General features: G+C 34.5%; 1 long non-coding RNA gene across 1 annotated transcript; it reads left to right on the top strand.

The window, feature by feature from the left end:
• Positions 1 to 376: 376 nt before the first annotated feature.
• Positions 377 to 12,567, top strand: LOC145297835 (uncharacterized). The gene is made up of 3 exons (XR_013870337.1): positions 377 to 513; positions 723 to 795; positions 7,654 to 12,567. It is a non-coding gene; the product is annotated as an uncharacterized LOC145297835 (long non-coding RNA).
• Positions 12,568 to 13,835: the final 1,268 nt, after the last annotated feature.

Raw genomic sequence — 13,835 nt, 5'->3', positions numbered from 1 at the left:
GTATCTTGAAGCATCAAATTTGTTTTTTTAAAACAAAATAGAATTTTTTATTTTTAAATTTAATAGAATATAAACATGCATTATTGAAATGCGTGTGAATTTTGAGAAAATTATTTTTTCTTTCAAGATTGAAAATTTTCGTAATAAAGTGAAAACTTTTTTGTTTGTTATAAATGCGTGAATGAGAGAATAAACGTTGTCAAAATAATATTTTAATCAATCGTGTGAGTTTTTATTTACAGCCGAAACACGCAGTCAAAAATGTCAGAATTCTGGCTTTGTTACGAAAAAAAACCCATCTTTTTGATTTTCGACTTGGTTTTAAAATTGTAGTTGTCTGTCCCTGCTATGCACTCTTCAAATGTTCCAACTGAAACCCCCCAAAAGTTGTACTGGCGCACATGTGCACAAATGTCATAACATCATGAATCAGGAGGGACTTTTCCAGGGTGTTCACCGTGCAGCCGACCGATCCGCACTGCAGGAAACGTGTGTCAAGCACACTACCATAAGGTATCTGTTTGACTTAATTTAACTATCATTTTTTTTTTTTTTACAACAAAGTTTTACTTTTAACAGTGACGTCACAACTCTCGTTTCATATTTCTTTTCAAGAAAGAATTTTTTCAAAATTGTTTGACGCATTTCAAATTTTTGATTACAAAAAACAAAAACAAAAAAGAAAAACGAATTTTAATTTGAAACAATTTTTTTTATTTCAGCTTTTTTTTTTTTTTTGGATGATTTAAATTTTTGGAAAAGAAAAACAAATAAAACGAAAGAAATCCATTAAAGGTAAGCTGAACGAAATTTTATTGCGATCGCATTTTATTGAGACTGGATTTTGTGTTCGAGTTAAAAAAATAAAACAAGACGGTAATCTTGAAGTTTAACTCGGTAAATGTTTACTTGGTTTCCACCTTAACACTTTCCTTTAAAATGACGGCTTAGCAAGCTTTTTGGGTATGCTGAAAACGAATATTGCATTTAAATTTTCCGCAAATTAGTACTTTTCTGGATATAAAACAATGTAGTTCGTTGTTATAAGTGGTGGTGGCTATTGTACGCGCAAGCGCACATTTTTTTGGCGTTTGCGCATACAATAACTTCTATATTATAATAAAAACATTGAATTTCGAGTAAAACAAATGGTACTTACGTAATTATCATGTCTCAAATAGTAACATGTCCAAAAATTACGAAAAACGGTAAAGTAGAAAAATAATTATCGAAAAAAGAAATTTGTGAGATCACTGTATTATTACGCTTCCTTAAAAGAGATAAGTTGATAGGGGAGATAATTAAGTTTTGTTGCCTACTTCACGAAATTCAAAATGTCTTAGAAATTTTATTCGACATCTAAACTTTATCGAAAACTATTTTTCATTAATTATTTTCCTACTTATCGTTTTCTGTGATTGTTGGATATGTCACGATTAGTGACATGACAGATGTACCTATTTACTATGCCTCCCCACGGAACAGAGTTAGACACCAGAGTCGTTTTTTAACGTGGAGAAAAGGTACAAAAATAAAAATTGTCTCCGTCGTGAAGGACTTCTCCTCCACCGAAAGAGAACAAGAAATAGAAGTGCAGCACTGCAGCATCTGAAGAACAGATACTACACCTTGATCTTGTCCCGAAGGCCAAGTTAAAGCACTGAAAACTTTCATGATAAATGTTTACATTCGACTGAGTAAAAACTGAATTCGACTTAATTCAGATTGGCATCTTTTACAATAGCCAACAGAAGGAAAAAGTCATAAAAAATCAAATACATAAGTATTAACAAAAGCAATGTAAGCCAATCTACTACAAAGAAGGTTTTAGTGTTTTAATTTATTTTAATTTATTTTAATGCGTTTATTTGTTTGAAAAGCAAGTTGTGTTACTTTAGAACAAAAATATCAGACATGAGAGTGTCACATCTTTTGAGTCACGATAATCGCGTCAAAATAAAAAAAAGCAAAATATTGATAGAAATTCACCAGAGTAAATTTCACGTGATTGTCATTTAGTAGATTTCTGTTATTATTTTTATTTATTTTCGAGTTTTGTACAATTCTTGGAACTCCAAACATGGTAATCTCATGTCACCATCTTTGTTTTTATTTTAATGTAAACGCTCAGCACTACTTGCATTTCAAATGAATTCATGCTTTAAAATAAGTTAAAAGATATCAAGGTAGGTAGAAGAGTAACTTATCTTGCATTTGGTAACATTTATTTGTATGTTTCTTTCTTGACCACTTTTTCAGTTTGTTGTCTATTGTAAAACATACCCACACTGTATAAACACAAATAGATCATCCATGTTATTGTGCTGAAATAATAACGTTATTATTTAGAAAGCCATTCTTAAAAGGTGTTTTGTAAAATATATTTTCTTTTAACAATTTAATAAACAAAAATATTGTACAAATTGAATTTAACTTAAAGATACTATTAAAAAAAAAATAACATAGTAACATAAATCACAAGCACCTACCAATGTGCATCATCGTCAGTGCATTCATAAACTACATTTAAGATCCCAATGAATGCACTGACGATGGTATTTGCTCACTTTAAAAGGCGAACCATTAAAAGATACATCTGCCTTACTTAAAAAAAAATGCTAGTTTTATTTTTGAAGTCTTTAAAAAACCTTCACCCAATATTTTTGCTGATGAGGAGACTTTGTTTCCAAAAACTAAATGATAAAATTATTGTCCAAGACTTATTGTCTATCTCAATAAAAACATCGTTTCCGAAACGATTGTACAATTTATTGATTTTGTTTGTTCTTCCTAGTGAAACCGATTTTTAATTTTTAATTTTAATTACAAATTATCAATCATCTAACTCAATATTAAAATAGCTCTAGGATATACATGCCTATCAAGCTTATTATATATTTACATTACAACGAGCACTGTTTTCTTTTCTTTTATTTTAATTGTGTTAATGAATTTACTAATATATTAAAATATACTCTGCTCTTTAGACTGTTGTTCTAATCCCCCTAATATATATATATATATATATATATATATATATATATATATATATATATATATATATATATATAAGAACTTTTTTAAAATTAAATATCTTTTTAACTCTTTTTCAAGATGTCTTTTAACATGTTTTATTAATCATTTGTTCATATATATATATATATATATATATATATATATATATATATATATATAAAATTCACCTGTCATCCCTTTTTTTAAAGTTGGAATCACCCGATCGGCAAAGACAAGATTCAAGCAATGGCTCAAGGTCCACAGAGTTTTATGATTTTATAAATTACTAGCAAATGGCCCGGTGTTGCCTGGTCGTAAAATATGCATAAATATTATATTTTAATTAATTGATATTTTGATTCATATAGAAACTGAGACATGTGCATGTGAATATTATGTTATTTCTAAGCAATTTACTGTTTGTAAGTAAGAAAAAAAATACTTAAACCGAGATCGCAACCAAAACCTAAAAACAATGAATCAAGTATGATCCAGCTTGACACGATCTTGAAAAAGTGTTTTCAAACCTACTTATTCTTTACATAAGAAATCTGTCATGAGAACGATTCACACATGCGCATTTGTGAAACAGCAACAAGATAAAAATCTGATAACCCTCATCTACCAATTTTTCAATTTTGACCCCTTAACTGCCATTGTATCCAGATGAAAACTAATTAAAAAGTTTTCCACGTGTCGGAATACCCTATATACCAAATTTCATGTCTGTAGATCTAAAATTCTTTGAGTATATAGGTTAAGAATTTTCCTCACACACACATTCTCACTTTTATAGATATATAGATTATTGTCGAACAAACAATGAAGTTTTTTTGTTGTATTCTCATCAAATCATATTTAAACAAGCACTTGCCCGATTCCGATATATACACAGCTATGCAGATTACCCAGTATATAGCTTGGAAATTATTACCAAACGGATGTAAAGAACGTATAATATGGATTTTACCAAGCAAGTTGGATCAACAAAAACATTCATATCCTTTTTCTACAAATCCTCCTGCTACAGGACTTCTGATAAATGTATTATTTCACTTTGACTTTCCATGTCTCACTGACTTTAGCAAATAGGTGCATACCTTTATAACTATTTGCTAATATTTTCTCTCCTCTGATGAGATGGTAGACATCGAAACCCTATAGGTTAAGGAGATTAATTTTCTAAAACATTCTTTGTCTTGCTTAGAATAATAAAAATTCTTTGATATGAAACTCAACCACTTCATTTAATTTCAATGAGAGTTTTTTGAAATTCATTGAATTACAATTTAATATATATATATATATATATATATATATATATATATATATATATATATATATATGTTGTATATATACATTGTGTACGTATATAACAGGCTATTTAGTAGACTATTGGCCTCAGATCCCTTAATGTCTATTTACTTAACAGCCTCAGACTAGTCTAGTAGTCATGGGTGTGTGTGTGTGTCAAACATATAAAACGCATACATATGACGACATACTTGTCTGCTGTGAGCCGCTTTTGGGGATTCGTCAACTGTCCTTGGGGAGCAGGAACTTCCTGTAACAAAGACGCTTCAAGACATGGACCCAAAGCGATGTGTGTTTTTATATAGTTTATTCACTCCCAGGCATGAATTGGGGGGGTTCTCTAATTAAGACCGTCATCTTCCTCATGGGGAGACCATCTTAACCTGTCTTGCTTGGTCAGTGTCTCGGATCCATCTCAAGCTAAACTCAGCTTACTTAAACCGGAGCACCTGACACATCACGTCCAGTCCCCGCTTCATACTTCTAGTGCAATTGACCGGTCAAAACTTGTCACGATTCGAATTCTCTGTTGTTTACTGCACTAAATAGACACAGAATTATACAGATAGATAGATAGATAAATAGATAATTAGATAGATAGATAGGTAAATAGATAATTTAACTGCTTCTACCCGGTTATTTTCTAATATTTTTATTGCTTATCATAGTTGTCTTGATATTTATTTAAGCAAATATTTCACAGTTCGTAAACAACAAACTCAAAAGAAGAAATTCTATTGCCTATGTTTTTTTTTATTTTATAAAAATAAAAACATAATATATTTCTATGTTAACGATGCACAACACATGATTGTATGGTGATTCAGAAGAGACATAACCGAATAATTACCATTAAAATCTGAAATGAAAATAATTTGGTGCTTCTTTGAAATAAGAATGGAAATCGGAATATTGAATTTCAATTAAAACCAATGCTGTCTACTTAATTGTCATGTCGAAATTAGTAAAATATCCCAAAATTATGAATTATGATAAAGTAGAAAAATAATTATTAATACAAATAGTTTTTTAAGTAAATTGCAAGTTAAATTTCAATAACAAAGAGAATAAGTTTTGCGTTAACAGATTAAGTAACTGCAGCCTTTCTTGTTACATTTCCTCCAAAATAATGGCCGATGAATGAATCGTGAAAGTATGTTTTATGTCTTAATGCACTAATCTTTATATATTTATAAAAGTGACTTTGTATGTAAAAGAGTCTCTACCAAACTACTGCATCAAATTTTGTCTACAGATTTAAAAATTGATATATTGAGGATTTGGACCTGTGAAACAAATTCGATTTGATTTTTAGGCAGTAAAAGTAACTGCTAAGTTATCAGAATTAAAAAAAAAAATTGAATTTAGCAGACATAAGTCAACTAAACGTGTTACTTCTGCGCATGCGTAAATACACATTTATATCTTTAAATTGTTTTTTTTTTTAGTTTTGATATGCATATCCATCTCCCATCCGAAAACAAATACAATATTAACATGCAAGGGAAATTATCTTTAATTTTCCACAAATTATCATTGAAAACTTGTATTAAATAAAATAATTAGTTCGCTTTCTTTCTCATTTGGATATAAGACTAATGGAGAGTAGAAAAAAACATCTGTGGATGCATTTTCGGCAGCTCTGTAAGTCTTGTTTCTCTTATTTTATTCCTTAGTCCTCACCTTCCATGAACAATGTTTCTGACAAAGGGAGGAGAAAATGCTGTCTTCCTGTTCGGCAGTTTTCTATGTGTAGTAACTGGAGAAAACCATTTCAGCTATTCTTTCTATCTTTACTCCTACTCTTGTTCCCATGTCACTAATAAGGCTGCTGAAGGTAACCATTTTAAATTGGGCTCGCACTATCCATTCGATAGTCAAAGACCCAAACTTAACCCTAATCATGCTCTTCTTTAAACAATTTTGCTAACATTTTTTTACAAAATTTTGCAAAATCTGTATAGATAGAAAATTTTTTTTGAAAAGATTAAAATCAGAACCGCAATTTCCAGCATGGATCTCAACTACCAGGTCTCCTTTCCCAATATCAGGGGCCTATGTTCCAACCTCTTAGAGGCTGAAATACAGAAAGCAATTTCTCGATTAAAAGTTATTCAAACTTATCTATGAAACCTGATCCTCAAAATTTGCATATACATAGAATGTGTGCCTACATTAGGGATTGCTTCTCATTTAGCAGGGATATCTCCAAAGAGAATCCTAAACTATTCTACATGTTCTTCCCAGTAGCACTTACCCACAGCACCATTTTCTTATTTGCTCTATATATATATATATATATATATATATATATATATATACATATATATATATATATAAAATTTTAGTGATTCAATGAATTAAAAAAAATTTTTTTTGAAGTGAAATGTTTGAGTTTAATATCAAATATTTTTATTATTCTAAGTAAGACAAAGAATGCTTTAGAAATTTTATCTCCTTATCCTATAGCGTTTCGATGTCTACCATCTCTCCAGAGGAGAAAATATTAGCAAATAGCTACCATGGTGTACACCCTATTTCTTAAAGCCAGTGAGACATGGAAAATCATAATTTAAAATTGATTAATTAGAAGTCATATAGCAGGGGAAATTAAAAAAAAGGATATAGAAGTTCAGATCCAAATTGCAATCCTGGGTAACTGTCCATTAAAGCAGTGAGGTAAGAAGATCCAAACTGTATATTGGGTAATCCACATCACAGAGTAAAAATCCGAGTTGGGCATATTCCTGGAGTAATTCTTCAATAGGTTCGATGAAAAAGTTTTTTAAGGTACGGTGGAACTTTTTTTTTATTAATAAACCTATAGTATTACTGGAATTAAACGTTTGTGCATGATAATAGACAGAAACAAGGAATAGTGAGGAGAGAAAGTAATAATGAAGAGGGAAGATACATATATAGCAGAATGTGACCTCCGTAGACGAGGCCAAACAAGCTATAAAAAAGTTGACAGGCTGCTTAAGTAGGTCAGGGTGGACCTGGGTATAGGATAAGGCAGGAAAAGGAAAAGAAACAGAAAAATAAAAATAATATAAAAAAAAAAAAAGTTTATACTGAAGAATGAAGTGTATATATATATATATATATATATATATATATATATATATATATATATATATATATATATATATGATCATTTTATAAATATGTCCCACAATGTTTATTATTATACAGATGTCTACATAAAATAGAAATAATCAGCAAATCTAGTTATCCTGTCATACTCATATTTGTTATAAAAATAGTTATCCTGTTAATATTTGTCTGCTTCGTATATTAAATCTGTGATTCTTTTCTTCACAGGAGGAGACAACAATAGAGAAAAGCAAAAGAAGCAAATAAAGTGTTTGTTACATAAAATAGAAATAATAAAGAAGACAACAATTGGAAAAACGACAGAAACCTACGTAAATAAAAATGAGTATTTGTTCCGTGTGCAATGCGTCATTCGCGACGACATCTCAATTGGATATCCACGTTCGAAATCACACTGGGGAGAAACCATATTCTTGTGAATTTTGTCATTCGTCTTTTATCGTTTTCGATGCATTAAGACAACACATGCGACATCATCGCGTAAAAAATGATTTCCCATGTCAAATTTGTGGTGCATCTTATAATTATGCCTCAAAATTAGCAATCCATATGCGATCACACACGGGTGAAAAACCTTTTCCGTGTCAAGTGTGCGATGCATCGTTCACACAGAAATCAAATTTAACGGCACATCTGCGCAGTCACACAGGTCTGACACCATACTCATGTCAAGAGTGTGGCTCGTCATTCACCCACAAAAGTAGTTTAACAGCACATTTACACGTCCACTCTGGCGAGAAGCCATTTTCTTGCGAAGTGTGTGGTTCAAGTTTTTCACAAAAATCGAATTTAGTTAGGCATCGACGAACACACAGCGGAGAGAAACCCTTTTTTTGTGAAGTATGTGGCACAACATTCGCACGGAAATCTGATGTGATGAGACACATGAGAACACACACTGGATAGAGACAGATTGCAAGAAAAAAGAGAAAGAAATCCACCGAGTCGAGATAGACACAAAAAAACAAGGATAGAAACAACATAAAAGTGCAGGAAAGTTCCTAGAGGAGCTTAAACAGGAATATATAGACAAAGATGCTTCACTCCAATGGCTCAAGAGCGGGAGACTTCCATTTGATGAGGAAAGACTCATTGTAGCCAGTCAAGATCAGGGCTTACTCACAAATGGATTTAAAAAAATGGCGGGCCTATAAGCAAATGGCCAATGCCGGTTTTGCCACTCAGCAATTGAGATCCCAAGCCACCTAATGTCTGCATGTCCAATCTTATTGGCAGATGGTGTTTACACTGCCTGTCACAACAAAGTATGTAAGTACCTCCATTGGAAGATCTGTGGAGAGATGCAACTTGACAGAGCAACGAACATCTGGGAACATGAACTACCACCGATAACATCAAACGGAAAAGTGATCATGTTCTATGACAAAGACATACAGGCGGGCAGATACATAAAAGACGAAGCTATCAAAGCAGATATTGTAATATGGAACAAGCCCGAAAGAACTGCGTTCATTATCGATGTCACAGTCCCAAATGATTTTGGCCTTAACAGAGCTGAACGGGAAAAAATGATCTAAAAACAACATGGTCTCTGAAAGAAATAAACATTATACCGGTTATGATAGGAGCAACTGGTTTAATAAAAAAGAACCTTCATAAATACTTAGAAGCAATCCCTGGAAGACCAAGCTGTAACAAAATACAAATAGCAGCCATAAAGGGAACAGCATCTATTCTTAAAAGAGCCCTCGGATATAAATTTGAATCATAACAGAATCAAGTGTTAGCTCCAGGAGAGAGTCCCTTGATATCTTAAAACTTACTGAAGTTAAATAAAAAAAAAAAGATAGAATACAGACCAATCATCAGCATAAGGCAACTATTGTGAGCACCGGTCAGTATCTGAGAAGCTCCCAGAATCACACCCTCTCAATAGTATACGAACATCAAGAGACAAGAGCTAGCAGAACAACATCAGTCACCCAGATGGACAAGCATTTTGGTCAGGACTGTCTCTCAAATGAGGACGAAACACCAAACAAGTATGCCACAGATATAGCAAGAAAGAGCCAGCAGAAATATACCGAGACCTTCCAAAGCATGAACCTTAAAGAATGGGACCAACATCAGCGTGCAAAGTATTTGGGGGGGGGGGAACTGTCTCAGGAATACATTGACAAAAAAGGTTCCTTGGACTGGCTCAAAAGGGAAGCCCTCCACCACGATCAGAAAAGGGTCATAATGGTTGCTGAAGACCATGGATTGATGACCAATGCATTCAAGAAGATGGCAGGGATCAGTAATGACAATAAATGCAGGTTCTGCCATACAGAATTGGAAAGTGTTGGTCATCTGATATCAAGTTGCAAGATTCTTCTAGGGGACGGCTACTATACAGCGAGACATGATGGAGTATGTAAGTACCTCCACTGGACCATCTGTAAAAATTAAACATCCAGTGTAGCAGCAAGTCCTGGGAACATCAACCTGAAAGAACAGTTGGAAATGACTTATATACCATACATTACAACCATGTAATCCCTACAGCCATCTACCTTAAAAATGCTGCTGTGAAACCTGACATAGTTATATGGAATAAGTCAGAGAGAGTTGCAACCTTGATTGAAGTGAGCATTCCTAATGATGGTGGCCTGCACAGAACTGAAAGAGAGAAACAGACCAAATACCAAGGTCTCATGTATGATATGAAAAGAAACTGGAATCTTAAGGATAATGGCTAATTGTAGGCATAGACCGATTCATACCATCCAAAAAATTCCAACAAAAACCTAACAGCCAGCAATGGTTCTCCCCAGAATGTGCTGCTGCCATCACGCAGAGAAATCACTTTTTCCATAGCTACCAATGTAATAGATGCACTGAGACTAAAGCTGCCTTCAGGACTGCCAGCAACCACTGTAAAAAAGTAATAAAAAATGCAAGAGCTATATGCTCAGTCTGTTAAATTCAAAGTAGCTGAGCAGCGGCTTGGTTCTCACAAGTTTTGGCAAATAGCAAACAGGATCCTGAACAGAAGAGTGCGTTCTATCCCAACCATCATCAATGGACCTGATGTCATCTCGTCAGCATCAGACAAGGCCAAACTATTTGCCAAGAACTTTGCAGCTAATTCTACCCTATGCAACGAAGGCCATCAACTCCCCGTATTTCATCATATAATGGACAACACGCTCTGCAACATACAAATATCTGTGCGTGATGTCGCCAAGCTAATCTTGATTCCAGTAAAGCAACTGGCCCTGACGGCATTCCAATCATTGTGCTGAAAAAGCTTAAACTAGAACTTGCCTCCATACTTACAAAAACTTTAAGCGTTGCCTTTAAGAGAAGTGTTTCCCAACACCCTGGAAAACCTCATCAGTATGCCCTGTATTTAAGAATTCAGGTGATAAGTACTCTCCCTCTCAGTACAGACCAATAAGTCTCCTGCTGGAATCCATATTAAATAGAGAAGTGGTCAACCACCTCAGCAGAAATAACCTTCTTAGTGACATGCAATATGGTTTCCGTTCTGCCAGATCTACAGCAGATGTGCTAACTGTTATATCTCATAGAATTAGTGAATCTCTTGATAAAGGCTTCCTTTCTAGGGCAATTGCTCTTGACATATCAAAGGCCTTCGATAAGGTATGTTATAAGGGCCTACTTCACAAGATTTCCACCTATGGTATAACTGGAAATGTTTTCTCGATCATAAAATCATTTCTCTCCAATAGGTTCATAAGAGTAGTAGTTGATGGGCAGAAATCAGAGGCCATCAATATTAATGCTGGAGTTCCTCAGGGGTCCATCCTAGGCCCAACTCTCTTCCTGATATACATTAATGATCTCCTAAAACACATACTTAAATCATTCGTTGACATCTATGCTGATGACACGACCATCTATGGCAACACATCTAAGGCTGTGAATGACAAAGTTCTCTCAGCATCTCTCTCCTCTGATATTGAGCGCGTGGTACAGTGGGGGAGGAGGTGGCAGGTTACTTTTAATGCATCTAAAACCAAGCTCCTATCTTTACATCATCAGCGCTCTGATCCCCATCTGGCATCAATTGATATGGGTGCCTCTCGTCTAGGGGAAGCTCCATGTTTTGATAAGCTTCTGGGCTTGACTTTTACCTCTGACCTGAAATGGAATACGTGTTAGGGAATGGATCAAGAGAAAGAAAGGGGGAGGTGTTTAAATCATATAGTTAGACACGTTGACCGGAAGTCATGATCAGCTGATCGGATTGCGGGTGAGTCATGTGATCAGGTTAGCAGAATCAGAAAGATTTGGTTGAGATTTGGAAGAGAGCGGCCGTCTTCGCCGTTGTCTCCTCCTCTTTGCTGGGGGGGGGGACGAACACTGACGTGGTAGAAATAAGACCTAGGAGAAGAAACCACACAGGCCAAATTTACTTTCCATTCTACTGCGATCGATCTGGAAGGTGAATAAAATTTATAGAACCAATTTCTTGTCTTGGAGTGAAATGAATCTTCGTCCCCAAAAACACGTACCAGTCTCCCTCCCAGACGAGATGTTCCAGATAAACCAACAAGGCCAGAAGGTATGTTTAAAATGCATGTCACACACACAACGACATTAACTCTGATAAGATAATCAAACACTCAATCCTTTATGATACGACAACGTAACATACATACATCAAGTCAGTTGCCAAGATCGCTGGAAAAATGGTAGGATCCTTCTACCGCTCCAGAAGATATCTCACCCCTGATGCAATTCTCTATCTGTAAGATCTCTGTGTAGGGTTTGTCAGCGCAACCTTGCATGGGAATACTTTTCTCTACAAGTAAACCTTGATCACATATTCAAATTTACAGAATATTCATCACCCAAATAAGATTTCCTTGGTATGGCTAACCTATATTGGCTTTTACAAGTGATGTTACAAAGCTGGATATTCCACCAGACTAGATAAATTTTTATCCTGGTATCCAGTAATACTGCAATCATAGCATGGACAGCTGTATGCACATACTGAGCCGTGGGCGAAATGACGTCAAGGTCAGGAAAAAGAGGGAAAATAAAATGGAGAAAGCATGTTTGAGAAAACAATTACGTGAGAAACGTCACAGCCATGACAAGAAGTCCTGATAATGCGGAAATAAATATTGTTGTACAACAAAAAAAGTAATTGAAGTTTTTTCTATTCTTTGTCTGCTTTGTAACTGAGGCTATAATGTGTTAATACCGGACAACATTACAATACAAAAAGATCACTGGAAAGGTATACTCTATCATATTTAAATTGTTAATTGCAGAAAGGAAAATTATGTTCTCAACTTTTTACTCAGTATTTGAGAGGTAAAGGAGAATTTTAATGGAATATTTGAATTCTATGTATTTTATGTAGAGTTCAAGTGTTTGCCCCAGGAAGTGACCCTTTGAATTCTATGTATTTTATGTAGAGTTCAAGTGTTTGCCCCAGGAAGTGACCCCTTGAATTCTATGTATTTTATGTAGAGTTCAAGTGTTTGCCCCAGGAAGTGACCCCTTGAATTCTATGTATTTTATGTAGAGTTCAAGTGTTTGCCCCAGGAAGTGACCCCTTGAATTCTATGTATTTTATGTAGAGTTCAAGTGTTTGCCCCAGGAAGTGACCCTTTGAATTCTATGTATTTTATGTAGAGTTCAAGTGTTTGCCCCAGGAAGTGACCCCTTGAATTCTATGTATTTTATGTAGAGTTCAAGTGTTTGCCCCAGGAAGTGACCCCTTGAATTCTATGTATTTTATGTAGAGTTCAAGTGTTTGCCCCAGGAAGTGACCCCTTGAATTCTATGTATTTTATGTAGAGTTCAAGTGTTTGCCCCAGGAAGTGACCCTTTGAATTCTATGTATTTTATGTAGAGTTCAAGTGTTTGCCCCAGGAAGTGACCCCTTGAATTCTATGTATTTTATGTAGAGTTCAAGTGTTTGCCCCAGGAAGTGACCCCTTGAATTCTATGTATTTTATGTAGAGTTCAAGTGTTTGCCCCAGGAAGTGACCCCTTGAATTCTATGTATTTTATGTAGAGTTCAAGAGTTTGCCCCAGGAAGTGATCCCTTGAATTCTATGTATTTTATGTAGAGTTCAAGTGTTTGCCCCAGGAAGTGACCCCTTGAATTCTGAGAATTCTGACTGAAGTAAATTGAAACAAAACGCAGAAACGCCACCTCTTGACACAAGTGTATACACAGAAGTAATGTTTGCATTCTGACATCCAACTGTAATGTTCTGCTGGGTTGTTATACAGTACAAAACAATGGAGTGTGTAAATATCTTCACTGGACGATCTGTAAAAATTGAATATCAAATGTAGCAGCATCTCCTGGGAACATATACCAGAAAGAACAGTTGGAAATAAGTTATACACCATCCACTATGACTGCAATTCCGACAGCTAGATACCCAGGAAAG

Source organism: Euprymna scolopes, chromosome 18, assembly GCF_053919585.1.
Source record: "Euprymna scolopes isolate OS-2025 chromosome 18, ASM5391958v1, whole genome shotgun sequence".
Taxonomy (NCBI): Eukaryota; Metazoa; Mollusca; class Cephalopoda; order Sepiida; family Sepiolidae; genus Euprymna; species Euprymna scolopes.
Note: the sequence above shows the minus strand (reverse complement) of the source record. Positions and strands in the feature narration are given on the sequence as shown.